This window comes from Rhinatrema bivittatum, chromosome 2, assembly GCF_901001135.1.
Source record: "Rhinatrema bivittatum chromosome 2, aRhiBiv1.1, whole genome shotgun sequence".
Lineage (NCBI taxonomy): Eukaryota > Metazoa > Chordata > Amphibia > Gymnophiona > Rhinatrematidae > Rhinatrema > Rhinatrema bivittatum.
The window spans coordinates 376283815-376304191 of NC_042616.1; the positions used below are offsets into that span (position 1 = coordinate 376283815).

The 20377-nt window shown below is 45.7% G+C and overlaps 1 protein-coding gene across 2 annotated transcripts in view; it reads right to left on the reverse strand.

The window, feature by feature from the left end:
* Positions 1–20377, reverse strand: part of LOC115084732 — a 53235-nt gene that overhangs the window by 19177 nt on the left and 13681 nt on the right. The gene's annotated exons all lie outside the window — the stretch shown is intronic.

Below are 20377 nucleotides of genomic sequence, written 5' to 3' on the forward strand. Positions count from 1 at the left end.
AGTACCAGACGAGCCCTGGACTCACATTGCTACAGACTTTGTGGTAGGGGTGCAGAGTGTGAGTAGGGGAGTATTGACTCAGTATGGCTCCTACTCCAACTTCAGAGGTGTCGACCTCAACCACAAACGGGCAATAGGATCCGGATGGCAGAGACAAGGTTCCTTCAAGAAGGTAGACTTGAGGTCCTGAAAGGCGGTCATAGCTTCGGGCAACCACTGGGAGGGGTTGGCCTCCTTGCGAGTCATGGCCGTGAGTGGTGCGGTCAGCGTGGAATAATGATGGATAAATGAGCAATAGTAATTGGAATCTCTGGAGGGCCTTGAGGCCTGTGGGTTGAGGCCAATCACGGATGCTCTTTAGTTTTTGAGGATCCATTCGAAATCCCTGACTGGACACCACGTAGCCCAGGAAAGGAAAGGATTCTTGTCCGAAAGGGTATTTTTCAAGCTTAGCGAAATGTTGGTTGTCTCGCAGCTGCTGGAGGACATGAGAGAAGTCCTGGCAGTGACTAGGCAGATCTTGAGAGAAGACGAGAATATCGTCGAAGTATATAACCACAAATTGGTAAAGCATATCTCTGAAAACCTTGTTCATCAGATTTTGAAATACATCGGGCACGTTGCAAAGCCCGAACGGCATCACAAGGTATTCAGTGACCGTCGCTTGTGTTAAAGGCGGTCTTACACTCGTCGCCTTCGCGAATCTGAACCAAATTATAGGCTCCATGAAGGTCTAGTTTCAAAAAGATCTTAGCTCCTTGAAGCCTATCAAAAAGTTCCTAGATGAGTGGCAGTGGGTAGCGATCCTTGAGAGTAATTTTGTTTAGGCTATGGTAGTCGATGCAAGGACGGAGGGAGCCATCTTTCTTCCCAACGAAGAAAAACCCTGCTCCTGCAGGGGATTTGGAGGGCCGGATGAACCCTTTGGCCAAATTCTCACGAATGTATTCTGACATGGCTTGGGTCTCAGTCTGTGAGAGAGGGTAGATTATACACCGAGGAGGTTCCATGTTGAGTAGTAGATTTATCACGCAGTCAAAGGAGCAATGAGGAGGTAGCATGTTTGCAGTCTTCTTTGAGAACACATCAGAGAAGGATGCATATTGTGGTGGAAGGCCCAGTAGAGAGGGAGCTGTAGTCAGACAAGGCAGTGGAGAGACGGATTCCAAGCAGTTCTCATGGCAAGCTGGGCCCCCAATGAGAGAGTTATAGGGTGGCCCAATCGAACTGTGGAGTGTGCTGCTGAAGCGAGGGAAATCCCAATGCAACGGGATGAATGGCCTTGTCCAATATATGTAATGAGATAGTTTCTACATGCAAAGTCCCGGTGAGTAGCTGGATGGGAGCCGTGGTGTGGGTAACCTCACCAAGATGAGGTTCCTCGTGAATAGACGAGAGTAGTAAGGGCACCGGAGAGCAGATGGTGGGAATCCATAGGTGTTCGGTGAGTTGCTTTAATATGAAGTTCCAACCACCCCCAGAGTCCACCAGTGCCAAGGTGTGAAACTCCTGGTTGTCCATCTTGATGGACACAGGAACAGTCAGTGGAGGAGAGGGTGAAGTCGGGCCTAGGAGGAGTCCTCCAGCAGAACCTAGGGTCTGGAGTTTCCCGGACAGACTGGGCACGAGGCAATGCCATATCCGACCTGGCTGCAGTACAGATAGAGGCTGGATTGCTGTCGTCGGCATTGTTCCTTAAGAGAAAGTATACTCCTACCCATTTGCATGGTTCCTCCTCAGATGGATTCTGTGGGGTGCTGACTTGCGGAGAGGAAGAACGCCGGACTCGGGACGGGCCTGGTGCAGACTTCTGGGTTGCTCTGGGCTCAAAAGCGCATTCTTGTAGTCGACGGTCGATACGCCCCGTGAGGTCAATCAAAGCGTTCAGAGATGAGGCATTTCACGAGCCACCAAATCATCTTTAATCCGAGGGCTCAAGCCTTCGAGGAAGATGGAATGCTGACAGTTGGAGTCCCAGTGTAATTCTGAGGTGAGAGTTCGGAATTCAATAACATAGTCCGTTAGAGGCCGAGAGCCTTGTTGGAGATGAAGGAGAGATGACCCGGAGGTGGCTCATCAGCCCGGGTCTTTGAAGACGGACTGAAACAGGCCCAGGAACCTTGGAAGGTCGCAGAGGAAGGGGTCTGCTCGCTCCCAGAGAGGTGACGCCCAGGCCAAGGCTTTACCATCCAAAAGGGCCAGGATGTATGTAGTCTTGGTGATCACATCTGGGAAGTAAGCTGGTTGCAGACAGAAGTGCATATTGTACTGATTCAAAAAACCCCTGCACAGGAGAGGGTTCCCTTAAAAAAGTAGGGGCACCGGCAAGGGTACAGTCAGTCGAGGAGTCGGTGCAGAGGTGGAGGTATTGAGTTTGATAAACATCGTAGTACCTGTCACAGTAGCATCTAGACGAGAGCTCAAGTTGTCTATGGCAGCTGCCAGAGACTCCAAGAATTTCTGTTGTTTCCTGATACTTTGTGCCAGCCCAAGAATGGCCTGGAGGGCTGAGACCTCTGCTGGGTCCATGGACTTGGCAATCTGTTATGGTTTGTGGGTTGGTGGACCCTTAGCCTGTGGTATGAGTCGTTCCAACCTGTGGGGAGGAGCCCCACAGGTCCACACCGACAGGAGGCGAGGTCAGGCACGGCAGGGAGCTCTGGATAAGACTGTGGAGAGGTCCCAAGTAGTCAGGAGGGATTCCCCAGTAGACAAGCAGGCTGCCGAGAATACCTTGACAGAGGCCCCAGGAGGGGAAGGTGCCAGGCAGGCCATAGAGTGGGAGGCTTGAGACTGGCCTGCAGGAGGAATAGCAGAGACAAACCCCTGAAGGGCAGAGCTGTGGAGAAAGGGAGGTGTGACTGTGGTGACGCAGGCTAACCTATGGAGCAGGGAAGCCCTAGACAGGTCTCTGATGATGACATAGGTAGACTCCGAGGAGCGGCGAGCACTGGCAGTCTCTGTAGATAGAGAAGCACAGCCCCGAGGAGCGGGGAAGTGCGGGTAGTCTTGTAGCCCCCTAGTCTTTCTATTATCCGAAAGAGTAAATAACTGATTCACATTAACCTATCTACAAAGAGACAGAGACAAGATTGGCGACCAGAATTGTACACAGTGTTCCAGGTGCGGTCTCACCATGGAGCGATATAGAGGCATTATGACATTTTCCGTTTTATTCACCATTCCCTTTCTAATAATTCCCAACATTCTGATTGCTTTCTTGACTACCGCAGCACACTGAACCAATGATTTCAATGTGTTAGCTTCTAATATGGAACCCAACATTGTGTAACTATAGCATGGGTTATTTTTCCCTATATGCATCACCTTGCACTTATCCACATTAAATTTCATCTGCCATTTCGATGCCCAATATTCCAGTCTCACAAGGTCTTGCAATTCATCACAATCTGCTTGTGATTTAACTACTCTGAACAATTTTGTTTCATCTGCAAATTTGATTACCTCACTCATCGTATTTCTTCAGTTTGTCAATCAGGCCTACCACATCTTCTAGGTTCACCGTGATTTGGTTCAGTCCATCTGAATCATTACCCATGAAAACCTTCTCTGATATGGGTATCTCCCCAACATCCTCTTCAGTAAACACTGAAGCAAAAAAATCGTTAAATCTTTCCGTGATGGCCTTATCTTCTCTAATTGCCCCTTTAACCCCTCGATCATCTAACGGTCAAACTGACTCCCTCACAGGCTTTCTGTTTCGGATATATTTTTTAAAGTTTTTACTGTGAGTTTTTGCCTCTACGGCCAACTTCTTCTCAAATTCTCTCTTAGCCTGTCTTATCAATGTCTTACATTTAACTTGCCAACACTTATGCATTATCCTATTTTCTTCTGTTGGATCCTTCCAATTTTTAAATGAAGATCTTTTGGCTAAAATAGCTTCTTTCACCTCCCCTTTTAACCATGCCGGTGATCGTTTTGCCTTCTTTCCACCTTTCTTAATGTGTGGAATGCATCTGGACTGTGCTTCTAGGATGGTATTTTTTAACGATGACCATGCCTCTTGCACACTTTTTACCTTTGTAGCTGCTCCTTTCAGTTTTTTCTAACTAATTTTCTCATTTTATCAAAGTTTCCCTTTTGAAAGTTTTGAAAGTAGACATGACCCCAAGGAGCGGGGAGGCGCAGACAGCCACAGTAAGCACAAGGACACTGTCCCGAGGAGTGGGATGGTGCTGAGAGTCTCTTGAGAAGTAGAGAGACATGGCCCCAAGGAGCGGGAAAGTGCTGATAGTCCAGACAGCACGTAGGCACAACCCCGAGGAACAGGGAAGCGCTAGAGTAACTCCTGAGTGGTAAGGGTGTTCCAAGGGGCAATCCTGAGGAGCGGGGAGCCTTGCAGAGTAGAACTTCAGGAAGCACAGGGTCAGCCCGAGGAGCGGGGGATGCCATGAGAGAAGGTCCCCGTGAGAGCGCTACTGGCCCCCGAGGAGCGGGTACCAGAGTCCAAGGTCCAACAGAGTCCAACAGCGAAGCCACCGGAACACGGAACAGGAGCTAGTAGAGACGTATGGAACTTGTTGCCAAGTTGGATAGCTGAGGGTGAAGGTAGAGCTTAAGTACCTTGATCCGATCACATCATCAAGTAGGGATGCCCCCGAGGTTCTCACCGAAGAGGCTTCAAAGGAGAGCCTGGTGACACGTGCGCGCACGCACCTTGGAAGGCCCTGAGACGACGTAGCTGGCGGCGGTGTCTCGGCCACCACGAAGTTCCATGGGGAACATGGCAGAAGAGACTGGCCTGTGCCGTGAGCAGACCCAGGGATGGCTGGAGAACGGTGCAGGATGTAAGTAAGCACAGTCGCAGCCATCTGCGACCCACGGATGTAACATAGGGCAGCCGTTCCATGCCCCTTAACATTTTGGTCACCCTTCTCTACACTTTCTCCAGTGCAGCCCTATCCTTTTTGAGATGCAGTGATCAGAATTTCACAAAGTATTCAAGGTGCGGTCTCACCATGGACCATTATGATATCCTCTGTTTTATTTGCCATTCCCTTCCTAATAATTCCGTATGACATAGTGAGGGCAAAGGTAGCGCCGGCGCCATTTTGAAGATTGGCAATACGGCCCGCGTGCAGGAGGTCGCTCCCGGACCCCCGCTGGACTTTTGGCAAGTCTTGTGGGGGTCAGGAGGCCCCCCCCAAGCTGGCCAAAAGTCCCTGGGGGTCCAACGGGGGTCCGGGAGTGATCTCCTGCATGGGTGACGTCGGGAGCCAGGAACCAAAATGGCACCAGCGCTACCTTTGCCCTGTCACATGATAAGGGCAAAGGGCCACCGGCGCCATTTCTCAACGCAGCCATGGCCAGAGAGCTGGAGATCGCGTTGGACCCCCCCCCCCCCCACTGGACCCCAGGTAATTTAAAACATTTGGGGGGGTTCGGGAGGGTGGGGGATTTGTTTTAAAGGTTCGGGGTGGGTTTTAGGGTTTTTTTGGTGTGCCGGTTTTCCCGCATCCTATTTAACGATACAATACAAATACCCCTGACGATAAATCGGGGGCATTTGTATTGTATCGTGCACTCTAACGATTTTGGATGATTTTAAAATTATCTGATGATAATTTTAATCGTTCAAAAACGATTCACATCCCTAATATAAGGCCTCATTGTACATTGTCACCACGGTTGTGTTAGGAATAGTGACTGGTGTGAGAAGCCATGTCCTGCAACAGTATCTGGATCTCCGGCAGCAAAGAGATAATGGCAGCATCTTTCACACCATTGTGACTTTGTGTTCTTGCTGTCTACACACTGCATGTTAGGCTCTAACCTGAAATAAGCCTTAAAAAGCTATTGCTAAGCCCAAAGTCCATGCTGCCTTTTACTTTGACACTATATGAACACAATAACACCTGCTTATGCTGCGTCAAATCTACCTGAATGGGAAACAGCTTCTGGTGTTCCTACACAATGTGACTGTATCACTCACAAACAAACCATTACTACCCATTTCTAGCACTCCTCCAACACTGAAGCTCTCCATCATATCTGGCACATGTTATAGAAGAAATATAGCAACCTCGTGCTCTGATTGTGCATGTCTCTGCCTGTCTGCAGTATGTCCTCCAGAGATACACATTTGTCTGACATGACATAATGACTATAACAGAGCCAAAATGCTCGGCACCCAGCTTCTCTTTAACCTACCGCCCTGTGTCAGAGATTTAGGAGTAAGCCTAGACAATCAACTCTGCTTCAAATCCCACATTAAATCACTCCTAAAAGGAGGCTTCTACAAACTACAAATCCTCAAAAAACTTAAGCCCCTTCTCCACGCCCATGACTTCCGCACAGTTATGCAAACCACCATACTTACCAAACTCGACTATTGCAACTCCCTCCTCTTAAGACTCCCCGCCTCTACCATTAAACCACTCCAAATTCTCCAAAATGCCATGGCAAGAATCTTAACAAACACCAGAAAAACTGACCACATCACTCCCATACTCCAAGACCTCCATTGGCTCCCCATCACCTTCCGTTCCCAATATAAAACACTTACCATCCTCCACAACACACTACACAACAACAATTCACCCTGGCTTGAAGACATGTCACAATTCCGTCAATCTAACCGCCCCACCAGAAACTCCCTTGCTGGCACTCTCCAAACTCCCTCACTTAAAATTGGACACCTCACCGCCACTAGGGATAGAGCCTTCTCCATTGCGGGCCCTACCCTCTGGAATTCCCTACCCGTCACACTCCGCTTAGAACCATCCCTGAGCCATTTCAAAAAAGGAATCAAGACCTGGCTCTTTAAACAAGCATACCCTAATTCCACCCAATCCTAGCCGATGTTTACCCATTATTCACCTTAATCCCAACCTAGCCTATACCCTTACCTGATACTTTTCAACCACCCCAGAACTTCCCCCCCCCCCACACCCCCCTCCCCTGCAACCTTCCCCCCCCCCACACCCCCCCCCTCTGTAACCGTCACTGTGTATCAAGTGCACAAGCCCCGCGCTACTGTAATCAAGTTCCACATGCTAAATGTGTCAAGTGCACATGCCATGTAACATTGTATATTAGTTCATTTGCATATATAACCCTAACCGAATGCAAATAGTTGTATCGCTGCTTGTTAAATATCCTCTCTTTTACTTGTGTACTCACCCAGTTACCCCCTCCCCTGTTCATTGTAATTTCCTTTCCTTCTCAGTTTTTTGTAAACCGACATGATGTGTCCTACGAATGCCGGTATAAAAAAGTTATTAAATAAATAAATAAATAAACCTGTGTGATGGTCAAGACAAACTGTGACTGACATCTTGGCTGACAAAGCACACCTTACCTGGGAATCCCTGCACAATGGACTCAAAAATGTTTTGATTTACAAGTGAGCTTTCAACACCTCCAAATGGGAGGATTTGAAAAGCCACTTCCCTAAAGTAAACCAGAAGAAAGTGTGCTGTGCCTGGTCAAACACAGAGCTTTGTGTCAAGTGCATTGTTTTTGGGCATGCAAAATTAGCAAGCCTTTCCAGCATGGAGAAAAAAAGTTGGGCCCTGGCTCGATGGCTTGTACAGTTAAGTCTACAAGTCATTTGTCATGTCCCTGATGCTGTCACATCCCCGACAGCCCCCCTCCCCCCATGTCAGTGCCATTTGCTGAAAACATATAGCTGGAGAGGGTGTATAGAAAGAAGCATTGCACTTAGCTATGAGCCAACTGTCACCTTAGAGGCCATCTTCAAAATATTCAAACAGGCCCGATTGCCTAAATATAAAGGAGTCATGCACAGCTTCCGGGTACCTGGCGATCATGTTGAGGATGTATAGTTGAGCATCACAGACCACTTGCACATTTCTGTTGCGGTAGATCCCCTCCTTGCAACAGGATGGGATGATTGCTACATGAGTGCAGTCAATAGTTCCCCGAACATTAGGAAAGTTGCCAGTGGCATAAAACCCTTTCTTTAATTTCAGCAAGTCCTACCTTTCACAAGGAAATCTTGATTAATGCTGACACGTAGAACTGTTATGACCTGGCCCAGACTGCGGGAAAAAGCTGTTTGAGACATTCCCCGGATGACCACGACTGTCGTTTGGAAGGAGGCAGATGCCAGAAAATGCAGGTGCAAAATAGTTTGGTGAGGCACAGTATTGTGTGGGGCCTTTCCCTAACTGGATCCAGATCCTTTTGATTTCTTCATATAATTCCAGGATAGTCTGAAAACTGAGGCAATACCTGCTAACCATGTGTTAGCAGGTATTGCCTGCATGCCCAGCAATGTGACTCATGGATGAAAGATATGCCTCTGATTCCCCACCATGCTCTCCTATGTGGGAAGCCTTGCTGTGGGGGCCAGGACGCTCTACTGGTGAGGCCAGTGGCTCTGTCTTCCCTAGGAGGGGTTTGAACTTCCCTTGCCAGTTGTGGTTCTTGTTGTTTTCGCCAAGCAGCCAGAAGCAGCCAGTATCCCACTACAAGTAAAGTTCCCCCTAACATTGTAGCTTTAGGAAGACAGGGCAGGTTAAAAAAGGTGCTTTTATTGGCCTAGAACATAAGAATATAAGAACATGCCATACTGGGTCAGACCAAGGGTCCATCAAGCCCAGCATCCTGTTTCCAACAGTGGCCAATCCAGGCCATAAGAACCTGGCAAGTACCCAAAACTAAGTCTATTCCATGTTACCATTGCTAATGGCAGTGGCTATTCTCTAAGTGAACTTAATAGCAGGTAATGGACTTCTCCTCCAAGAGCCCATCCCTTCAGAAGAGACTCCCCCTTCCCCAAAAGGTTCCCCAGTTCCTAACAAAACTGAACCCTCTTCCTTGCACCATCATCTCATCCACGCATTGAGACTCTGGAGCTCTGCCTGCCTCTGGGGACCTGCGTGTGGAACAGGGAGCAATTCAGAGAATGATACCCTGGAGGTTCTGGATTTAAGCTTTCTACCTAAGAGCCTAAATTTGGCTTCCAGAACCTCCCTCCCACATTTTCCTATGTCGTTGGTGCCCACATGTACCACGACAGCCGGCTCCTCCCCCAGCACCGACACACTGCTCTCTTGATTAACAAATGTTGGTATGAACAATCTCATCCACATCAAAAGGAACAAATGTATTAACGTGAACAAATTTATGATGTTAACTTTCTTACTAGTCAACACAATCAGTTTCAAAGAAATTCCCTATAATCACAGACTTACTATATGATATCAAACCGAGCTTTATGGCAATTACAGAGTCATGGTTAAAAAAATCAGACATTATCCTAAAAAAACAAATAGCGAACAAAAATTATGACATTTTTTCAATTCCCAGAATAAATAGAAGGGATGGTGGATTACTACTATTGAAAAGAAATTCAAATGTAAATTACTTCCCATCACTCCTCCAATAAATCATGAAATCGCCTTGTTTGAAACTAGTAATCTTCAAATCTGCCTTATCTACTGTCCACCCAGCTTACTCGAACTAAACATATTCCCACTAATAGAATTCTTCATAACTCACCTAAATACAGCAAAACCCACCATCATACTAGGTGATTTCAACCTTCACATGGATACATTGCCCCTATTCAATACCTTCTAGACACTAATAGAGGTGTGCATTCATTCTCTACGAATTGGGAATCCGCAACGTATAGGGCCTATTCATTGTATTCATGGGGAAGCGAAACGTATCACTATTCCCCACAAATACAATGAATATTCGCCGAATTATTCGGCAGCCTAAAGGAGCCAATTTAAACAACACCCCCCCACCCTCCTGACCCCCCCCCCCAAAACTTACCAAAACTCCCCGGTGGTCCAGCAGGGGGTCCGGGAGCCATCCCCTGCACTCACACCCTCAGCTGCCGTTTCAAAATGGCGCCGATAGCCTTTGACCTACTATGTCACAGGGGCTACCGGTGCCATTGGTCAGCCCCTGTCACATGGCCATCGGCACTCTTGTGCTCCTACCATGTGACAGGGGCTGACAAATGGCACCGGTAGCCCCTGTGACATAGTAAAGGCAAAGGCTATCGGCGCCATTTTGATTACTGGCAGCCAACGGCCCGAGTGCAGGAAATCACTCCTGGACCCCTGCTGGACCACCATGGACTTTTGGCAAGTCTTGGGGACCCTCCTGACCCCTACAAGGCTTGCCAAAAGTCCAGCAGGGGTCTGGGAGCGACCTCCTACACTCCGGCCGTTGGATGCCAGTATTCAAAATGGCACCGATCGCCTTTGCCCTCACTATGTCACAGGGGCCAACAGTCGGCCCCTGTGACATGGTAGGAGCACAAGATGGCTCCTACCATGTCGTGGTACGGCAGGGGAGAAGAAAAGAGGGTTCGCACTCACAAAGCGGGGAGTAGCTGGCTTGTTACGGCGGTTACTACCCCAAACCAAATGTGCCTGATACTTCACTTTCGATGCATATCCAGCATGGCTCTCTGCTTCAACAGCATGGGAGAAGACTGCTACTTCACGCATATCTAGCATAGCTCTCTGCTTCAACGGCAGGGGAGGAAAAAAAAGAAAACTGATACTTCACGCATATCCAGCATAGCTCCCTGCTTCAAACGGCAGGGGAGAAGAAAAACAACCAATAAGGGCTGTATAACATAGTCTGGGTAAAACAAATAAGCATGGGTGTAGCTTGCTTATTGGCAGGGGAGAAGCTTGCTTATTGGCAGGGGAGAAGAAAAACAACCGATAAGGGCTGTATAATAGAGATGTGAATCGTGTCCTCGATCGTCTTAACGATCGATTTCAGCTGGGAGGGGGAGGGAATCGTATCGTCGCCATTTGGGTGTTTAGAGTATCGTGAAAATCGTTAAAATCGTGAACCGGCACACTAAAACCCCCTAAAACCCACCCCCGACCCTTTAAATTAAATCCCCCACCCTCCCGAACCCCCCCAAATGCCTTAAATTACCTGGGGGTCCAGCGGCGGTCCGTAGCTAAATTGGGGGAAGGGGGAGGGCAGGAAAACCGGCACACTAAAACCCCCTAAAACCCACCCCGACCCTTTAAATTAAATCCCCCACCCTCCCGAACCCCCCCCCCAAATGCCTTAAATTACATGGGGGTCCAGCGGCGGTCTGGAACGGCCTCCTGCAATTGAATCGTGTTGTCTTCAGCCGGCGCCATTCTGCGCCGCCATTTTGCAAAATGGCGGCGCAAAATGGCGGCGGCCATAGACCAACACGATTCGACTGCAGGAGGTCATTCCGGACCCCCGCTGGACTTTTGGCAAGTCTTGTGGGGGTCAGGAGGCCCCCCCAAGCTGGCCAAAAGTCCCTGGGGGTCCAGTGGGGGTCCGGGAGCGATTTCCTGCCGCGAATCGTTTTCCGTACGGAAAATGGCGCCGGCAGGAGATCGACTGCAGGAGGTCGTTCAGTGGGGGTTCCGGACCCCGGCTGAACGACCTCCTGCAGTCGATCTCCTGCCGGCGCCATTTTCCGTATGGAAAACAATTCGCGGCAGATCGCTCCCGGACCCCCGCTGGACCCCCAGGGACTTTTGGCCAGCTTGGGGGGGCCTCCTGACCCCCACAAGACTTGCCAAAAGTCCAGCGGGGGTCCGGAATGACCTCCTGCAGTCGAATCGTGTTGGTCTATGGCCGCCACCATTTTGCAAAATGGCGGCGCAGAATGGCGCCGGCTGAAGACAACACGATTCAATTGCAGGAGGCCGTTCCGGACCGCCGCTGGACCCCCAGGTAATTTAAGGCATTTGGGGGGGGTTTGGGAGGGGGGGGGATTTAATTTAAAGGGTCAGGGGTGGGTTTTAGGGGGTTTTAGTGTGCCGGTTTTCCTGCCCTCCCCCTTCCCCCGATTTACGATTTTTTGACGATAAATCGGGGGAATTGGTATTGTATCGTGGCCCTAACGATTTTTGACGATTTAAAATATATCGGACGATATTTTAAATCGTCAAAAAACGATTCACATCCCTACTGTATAACATAGTCTGGGTAAAACAAATAAGCATGGGTGTAGCTTGCTTATTGGCAGGGGAGAAGCTTGCTTATTGGCAGGGGAGAAGAAAAACAACTGATAAGGGCTGTATAACATAGTCTGGGTAAAACAAATAAGCATGGGTATAGCTTGCTTATTGCGGCGGCTACTACCCCTAACTAATCAAGCTTGATATTTCACTTGGATGCAGCTCCATCACTGCTCTCTACATTAAAGGTGGGGGTGGAAGGGAAATAGAACCAAGAGCTAAGAGAAACAGATAAGTATGAGAGAAAAAATGTGTGAAGCTTGCTGGGCAGACTGGATGGGCCATTTGGTCTTCTTCTGCCATCATTTCTATGTTTCTATGTTTCTATGATGGCACTGATGGCCATGTGACAGGGGCTGACCAATGGCACCGGTAGCCCCTGTGACATAGTAGGTCAAAGGCTATTGGCGCCATTTTGAAATGGCAGCCGAGGGTGTGAGTGCAGGGGATGGCTCCCGGACCCCCCGCTGGACCACCAGGGAGTTTTGGTAAGTCTTGGGGGGGTCAGGAGGGTGGGGGGTTGTAGTTAATTTAACTTTAGCCGGCAATGTATCTGCCCCCCGACGAATCCGAATCCTGAATGCAACGTATAGCATCCCTCTGCACATCCCTAGACACTAATAGACATAGGGGCAGATATTCAAAGGGTTACACCTGCCTCAGGCAGGCATAACCTGTAAAATAAAGGTAGGGGGGGAATTAGTTAGGGCTGGGGGGTGGGTTAGATAGGGGAAGGGAGGGGAAGGGAGGGGAAGGTGGGGGGACCCGGAAGGAAAGTTCCCTCCGAGGCCACTCCGATTTCGGAGCGGCCTCAGTGGGAACGGAGGATGGCTGTGCAGCTCAGCATGCGCAGGCTGCCGATTTTGCGCAGCCTTGCGCGCACCAACCCTGTATTTTATAATGTGCGTGTGGCAGCGCACGCATGTTATAAAATCGGGAGTAGATTTGTTTCGCGCTGGGTTGCGCGAACAAATCTACTCCCGCATGCACCTTTTAAAATCTACCCCATAATGAATGCACTAGGTTTTAAACTAATAACAGATGAACCCACGCACAGAGCCGGACACTCCTTAGACCTGACATTTAATAACAATAGCTATCTTAAAAATACAAATACAAGCTATACACAAATCCCGTGTTCCGACCATTTCCTCATTCAATCGACTATTGCACACTCAAACCAATTGAAATACTAAAAAAAGGAATCCATTGAATTTAAATACCGTCCTCCATTTAACACTGAAACACTAAAAAAACAAAATACAGGAAGAACTTAATACATTCAACTACCCCGACTGTAATACTGCAACAACAGCCTAGATTAACATGACTAATAATTTAGCGGATAACATAAACCGCAAAAAAAAAATATGTACAAAGGAATCAAACCAAAAAAAACCCTGGCACAATGAACACATAAGAGAAGTCAAACGAAAGCTTAAGAAAAAAGAAAAAGAATGGAAAAACAATAAATCGAATGAACACCTAACACAATACCGAAAACAATTCTCGAAGGAAAAAAGAATTACTTCAGCACTAAGATAGAAAAATTCACGAATAATTCTAGAACACTGTTCAACATAGTTAATAACCTCACCAAAGATATAACTAACAATCCTGATAGCTTACCTGAGAATAGATGCAATGAAATAGCACAGTTTTTTTTAAATGATAAAATTGAGAATTTAAAAACCAAAATACCACTGACAGCCAAACAAGAGATTAAAATGTGTAAAAGAGATGTCACACAGCGGACCAAATTTAATGAAATATCAAGCTTTGAAGCAAATTCAGCCCCGCATAGAATAGATGCACTACCAATCATCGAACTAAAAAAGTTTCCAGACATCACCGCCCCAGCACTAACTCAAATTATAAACTTTTCACTAGAGGAAGGATCTATGCCAGACATACTGAAAGGAGCAATAATCAAACCAATACTAAAGAAAAAAAACATGGACCTCCTAACACTATCTAACTACAGACCAGTATCCAATCTATCTTTAATTGCAAAATTAAAAGAAAAAACAGTGCAAAAACAACTATCAGAGCATCTTGAAAATAATAACATCCTTTATCCATCACAACATGGTTTTCGGAAAAATTACAGCACCGAAACATTATTACTAGCACTGACAGACAATATTCTTAGAGGATTTGACAGTGGAAAACATTACATTCTGGTATTACTTGATCTATCATCAGCCTTCGACACAGTAAATCACGAAATACTAATCAAAAGACTAGAAGAAATTGGACTACATAACAACACAATTACATGGTTTAAATCATACCTGAGTAGCAGATTTTTCCAAGTACAAATTAATAGCACCCTGTCTAAAAACAATAACCCTAAAAACAGGCATTCCACAAGGATCAGCACTATCAGCGACACTTTTCAACATTTTCCTACTTCCACTATGCCATCTGCTAGCAGGGCTAGGAATCATACTCTACGTTTACGCCGATGATATTCAATTTATCCTACCTATTGAGGACACCATTGATAAAACCTTAAACTTAGCCAATATGTACATTGACATAATCAAACAATTACTGAACCAAATGAAACTAGTAATTAACATTGAGAAAACTGAATACCTACACTTAGAAAGAAAGAACATTAACATAATCCAAACACCATTAATACTCAAAAGTGATAAAAAAAAAGCAAACTAGCCGAGAAATTGCGCAACCTCGGTGTGATAATAGACACAGAACTAAACCTCAAACAACACATATCTCTAAAAGTTAAGGAAGGGTATGCCAAACTAATGGTACTTAGGAAACTAAACCCTCTGCTAACACTATCAACTTTCGCACAGTACTTCAAGCATTAATTTTTGTGAGCACTGATTACTGCAATGCACTGTTGCTAGGATTGCCTTATACATCAATAAGACCACTGCAAATATTACAGAACTCGACAGCACGAGTTCTCACGGGCAAAACGAAAAGGGATCACATCACAGATACACTAGCGGAACTACATTGGCTACCAATCGAACAAAGAGTTCAATTCAAACCACTGTGCACCATACACAAACTGATCCATGACGAAAAAGCAGAATGGCTGAACACAGCACTATGAGTACATGTACCGCACATAAATTTAAGATCAGCCAACAAAGCACTCTTAACTATCCCGTCAGTAAAAACGACAAGACCGACCCAGGTCAGGGAGCGAGCTCTATTACTGACCGGTCCCATTTTATAGAACACTATGCCTCTAGAACTAAGACTACAGAGAAATCTCAAACTGTTTAAAATAAATCTGAAAACCTGGCTTTTCAAACAAGCCTTTTACAAAGAGAACGGTGAAAATAAGTGAGGTACAGCTGGCATAAAGCACCCAACACATAATCTCCAGATACCTACCTGGAAATTATTTTTATCACCCTGATAATTGTAAAAACAACTAAAAAGTCTAGAATGAATCACATGTGCTTCACCCATGAGTCATGTATCAATAGGTAATATATATCATTATTATTTTTATGCTCAATAAGACCTGTCAACTTAATTGTTTAAGTCTTTTTTTTTTTTTTTTCTCCTTTATCTTTTGGTCATCAATGTTACAACGTTATTGTTAAATTTTGAACTTATGTACACTGTTCCAAGTTTCATAACCTTGTTCTATGTAATGCCTTTTGGCAATTTTCATGTTCTGTTTCAATGTAAACCGATGTGATCTTTATTTCATATAGGAACACCGGTATATATAAATCTAAAAATAAATAAATAAAATAAATAAATTATTCAACTAGTTTTTAACATTTCTATGTTACCGAATACTACTGGCACCTTTTTTGTAAAGTACTAACTATACCCTACTATATGTGCCTTTTTTGTAAACCGTTATGATGGTAAATAACTTAATGATGGTATAGACAAAATTTTAAATAAATAAATAAAATAAATACCTAATCAACCCAAATCACACTACCTCAACACCTTTCCAAGGTGAGTAACTGAATTGAACTTTTCAACCTTTTTACTTAAGTATACACTGCTCCTAGCCTATTTCTAGCTTCTGGCTACTTTTTGGTTTTGTTTTTATTTTTAATATACAAACACTCTAACTTGTGCTTATTAGCTGCCTTACAGACTATTAAAAATAAACACACTAACTACTGCTTACTAGATGCCTTACTGACTAAAAATACAAACAGTCTAACTTGTTTATTCACTGCCTTACTGACTATTAAAAGCACAAACACACAAAATAATATTCCCAAATAGTTAACATCGCCCCAATAATTTTAAAAAAGAAAATGTCCCAAGCAAAAACTTACTGATTCCTTTCAGCCACCAGCAAGGTGATCCTCTCCTCTCAGTGCTCCCATTTTATCACACTGCGATACATAATAACTCCCGCTGTCACGCGATAAAAACCTTTTCCCCCTCTACTGCCAAAATGAAGGTGCTATTTCCCACCTTAAATACTGTGTTATTGCGCATTATTTCAATGTGAAAAGTGGTGGGAGACCCTAATTTGCATAATTTTCTAGTTTTGGGTACTCATTATCATATTTGTATACTAATGCACGATGTGATAAATATCACGGATTTATTGCGTGTTAAACCCCATTTAATGTGTGTTAGGGCCCTAACACAATTTGATGAATGAACCTGTTATCTGAAATTCAGCTATATCCAGCTAAGGGGGTCATATATCAAAGTGCTATATGGCATTTTTGCATGCAAAAGAATGCCTTTAACACATGCAAAAGCACCATAACGCATGGTGCAATGGAAATGAGAGGATATTGGGGCAGGAAGTTTGGCCAAGTGGGCTGGGCTCACAGTTTTGCAAAGCCATATCACACGGCTTTAACTACACCTTTTTCATTTGCGTAAAGCCGTGCAATAGGGCTTTATTGTGCGTTGTGATGTTAAGCTCCTGGACAGCCAGCCTAGCTATCAGGGCCCTCCCAGAGAGAGAACGAGAGAGAGAGAGAGGCTAGCCATAATGCTCTCACACGAGATAAGTATTTATATCTCTATCAGGCCAATACAGAACAGTGTGCTAGGCCGAGCACACCATTAGCCCCTGTCTGGACATGCGTTTTCGATGCACTATTATTACCCCTTATATTGGAAGGGGTAATAGCGTGAAGAAAACACATGTCCAACCCCCCCAAAAACTAATAGCGCCCACAACATGCAAATGCATGTTGATGAGCCTATTAGTTATTCCCGCGCCATACAGAAAGTAAAATGTGCAGCCAAGCCGCACATTTTACTCTCAGAAATTAATGCCTGCCCAAAGGCAGGAGTTAATTTCGGCCAGCAGCGGAAAAGTGTACAGAAAAGCAGAAAAAAAACTGCTTTTCTGTGCACCCTCCGACTTAATATCATAGCGATATTAAGTCGAAGGCCCCAAAAATAAAATAAATTTAAAAATCTTAAAAAAAAAAAAAATCAGCCTGCAGCTCACGGGTTGGAAGACGGATGCTCAATTTTGCCAGCGTCCATTTTCTGAACCCGTGGCTGTCAGCGGGTTCAACAACTGATGCCGGTAAAATTAAGCATTGGCTGTCAAACCCGCTGATAGCCGCTGCTTCTGCCAATAAGGAGGCGCTAGGGACACGCTAGTGTCCCTAGCGCCTCCTTATTACCACAGGCCCTCATTTAAATACTAAATCACGCACCCAGGAGAGTGGCCTGGGTACGCATCAGGAGAGCGGGCGATCGCCTCGGAGCGCCGGCTCTTCCATGCCTTTTTACTGTATCGGCCTGTATGGGAGGCCCACCTAGTATCTCGAGGTGAGATTTAGGTATTAGTGTAGGGGTTAGGGGCCACTTTGACATTCAAAGTGAGACGTACGAACAGAACAGTGCTCTCTTATGAAGATTTGATGACCTTCGGAGTGAGGAAACTCACCCTAAGATGATATTTGTGAATGTTCTCTCAACCTAGCTTGATGTTACCAGTGCGATACAGCTTCACAAAACTGTGAGGCCACAAATCCCACCCCAATATCCTCACCTTTTTCTCATTTGCATTGCACCATGCGTTATGGTGCTTTCGCATGCGTTAAAGGCGTTTTTTGATTGCGAAAATGCCTTAACGCATGAAAAAATGCCATATAGTACTTTGAATAAATGACCCCCTGAGTCAGAAAGTCTATTTCAAATACACGTGCAAAAAAATGGGAAAAGCAGAATCTATTATTAGTGATGGAGGGGAAGTGCTTAGATAAGAGTGACTTGCTCGATGAGTGGACTTTACCAGGAGGGGTATGGGGAAAGATAAAGGAGGGGGAGTCATTAGGAGCTGCAGAATGAATGCACTTGTAGGTGAGTAAAAGAAGCTTGAGCTGTATGTGGAAGTAGATAGGAAGCAGTAATGTGAGGGACACCATTTAACCATCCAAACCCTTTGGTGAAAATTTGAACCCCAAACATTGTACAGTCCTTGTGACTTATTTGAACAAGATCTTGCTGGTGAGTTGGAATCTATTTCTTTTTCCCACATAGCCATGCAGAAAATTTGGTTCTCACCTGCCTTATTATGGAATTTCAGGCCTTTTAAAGTTGTGGTCTTTCTCCAAGCTTTTTTAAAATTCTATTTGCATAATATTTTAACATTCTTTTATGTGATTTGAAAATAATTTTTCTGCATACATTTACACTAAAGTACAGTTTTTTTTCTTTAACTATACCACATGCTGAAAAATATGACTGTAAATGCCAGAAGTATTTGAAGCCATACAGTTTCAAAAATATGTTCTAACAATACATTTTGTTTCCATATGGGAACAGCTGGTAGGTAGGTGTCAACGCATGATAAACAGCCAAGCCTAGATTTGAATAATGGAAAACGTTAGGGACAATGAAGATTGCGAGCTTGTATGCATGTTCACACAGCATGGACCGCCCCAAGGTTATCTGTGACTCCTAGCAACAGAAATTGCAGCTATTGGGGGAAGGGGTTTACCTTTATTTTTGAAGCATATGATTGATATTTTATTTATGGAAGATAGTGTTGAGGTGATACCTGAGAGATGTGTTTTTATGGACTGTCAAATTTTGCTAAACAGATTTAGCTTTGGGAGATTTTTTTTCAATGAATTTGGAAGATAAGAATCATTTACTAATAAAGCATAGCTAGTGAATTACAATTTCTGACCATATCAGCTGGGCTATCAGAAAATGTTTTTTGTATTGGTGAGGCTTTAAGAAAGGACAATTCAGTGGGTGGAGTGGATGAGGGTGGGGGTGGTTGTGCTGCTATCTAGTTATTCTTGGGGTTGCAGAAGTGGGAAAGAAAGTACATCAATCTTTGAACTGAAGGGTGGATCAAACAGGGAAAGGAGACATTATATACACAAGCATACTGCAGATAGTGTTATTGTTTGTAAAGTTTTGGGTGGACCCTTTGACACTGTGGCTGCTGACCATGCCCATGGGGGAAGTCCTGTGAGGGGCCACAGGTCAGGCTCAGCTTAGGACACACAACATAGATAGATCTTTTATTAACAGTATTGAAGAGCCACCAGAGGTGGCAGTAGTGAGCAGAGATGAAGCCCGGCTGGGCTTGTAGTCCCTCAGGGCTCTGGAACAGCGATCCCACAATGGCTGTGCTGTGCTGTAGTGAAGAGAAACTGAGATAGTGAGTACAATGAAGTATATGCAGGGTTCTGGAATAGAGCCTTGTTGGTTGAGTACTCACACAGCGGTTTCTCTTGGTAGGAATCACAGGAGCTGGAATAGAGGCAGGCCCTCGAGGAGCGAGTACCTGGTTCCAGGGAACAGCTGTGAGAGAAGTAGATGGTAACTCACTGATGGCGTAGACAGCGGTATCTTCCAGGCAGAAGTGAAGTCCATGCAGCGAGTCCGGGAACGTGGGCCCTCGAGGAGTGAGTACCCGTTCCAGTGAGCTGAAAAAAGAGAGAGGCCCCGAGGAGCGGGTACCCCAAATAGAGTAAGTCCAATAATGGAGAGGCAGAATAGCTAGGTACGGAGAGCAAATCCCATGCGTAATGAGTTCCTGTATGAATAACCTCGCTAACTCGATTAGCTAGCAGTAGTGTAGGCTTTTTGTATCCAGGATGCATGAAGTCATCACAGGGGGACGCCCCTGAGGTTCACGCCAAAGAAAGTATTTGAAGCAGGGCCGTGCAGCGTGTGCACCCTAAGGCAGCTGGACAGCATGGCGGGAGATAGCGCCCAAGCCAGACCGGGGATGCTGGAGAGGACGGCAGGCAGACGCTGCGGCAGCCAAACATCCGTCAACCGCGGGAGGAGTTGCCAGAGAGCTAAGAGTGGAGATGTCAAGCAGCGACAGTCGTAACAGTACCCCCCTTCAAAGGGTGGTCTCCTATGCGGGTACCAGATTTAGGTTTTGAAGGATGCACGAGATGAAATTGACGGAGCATCTCTTTATCAAGGAT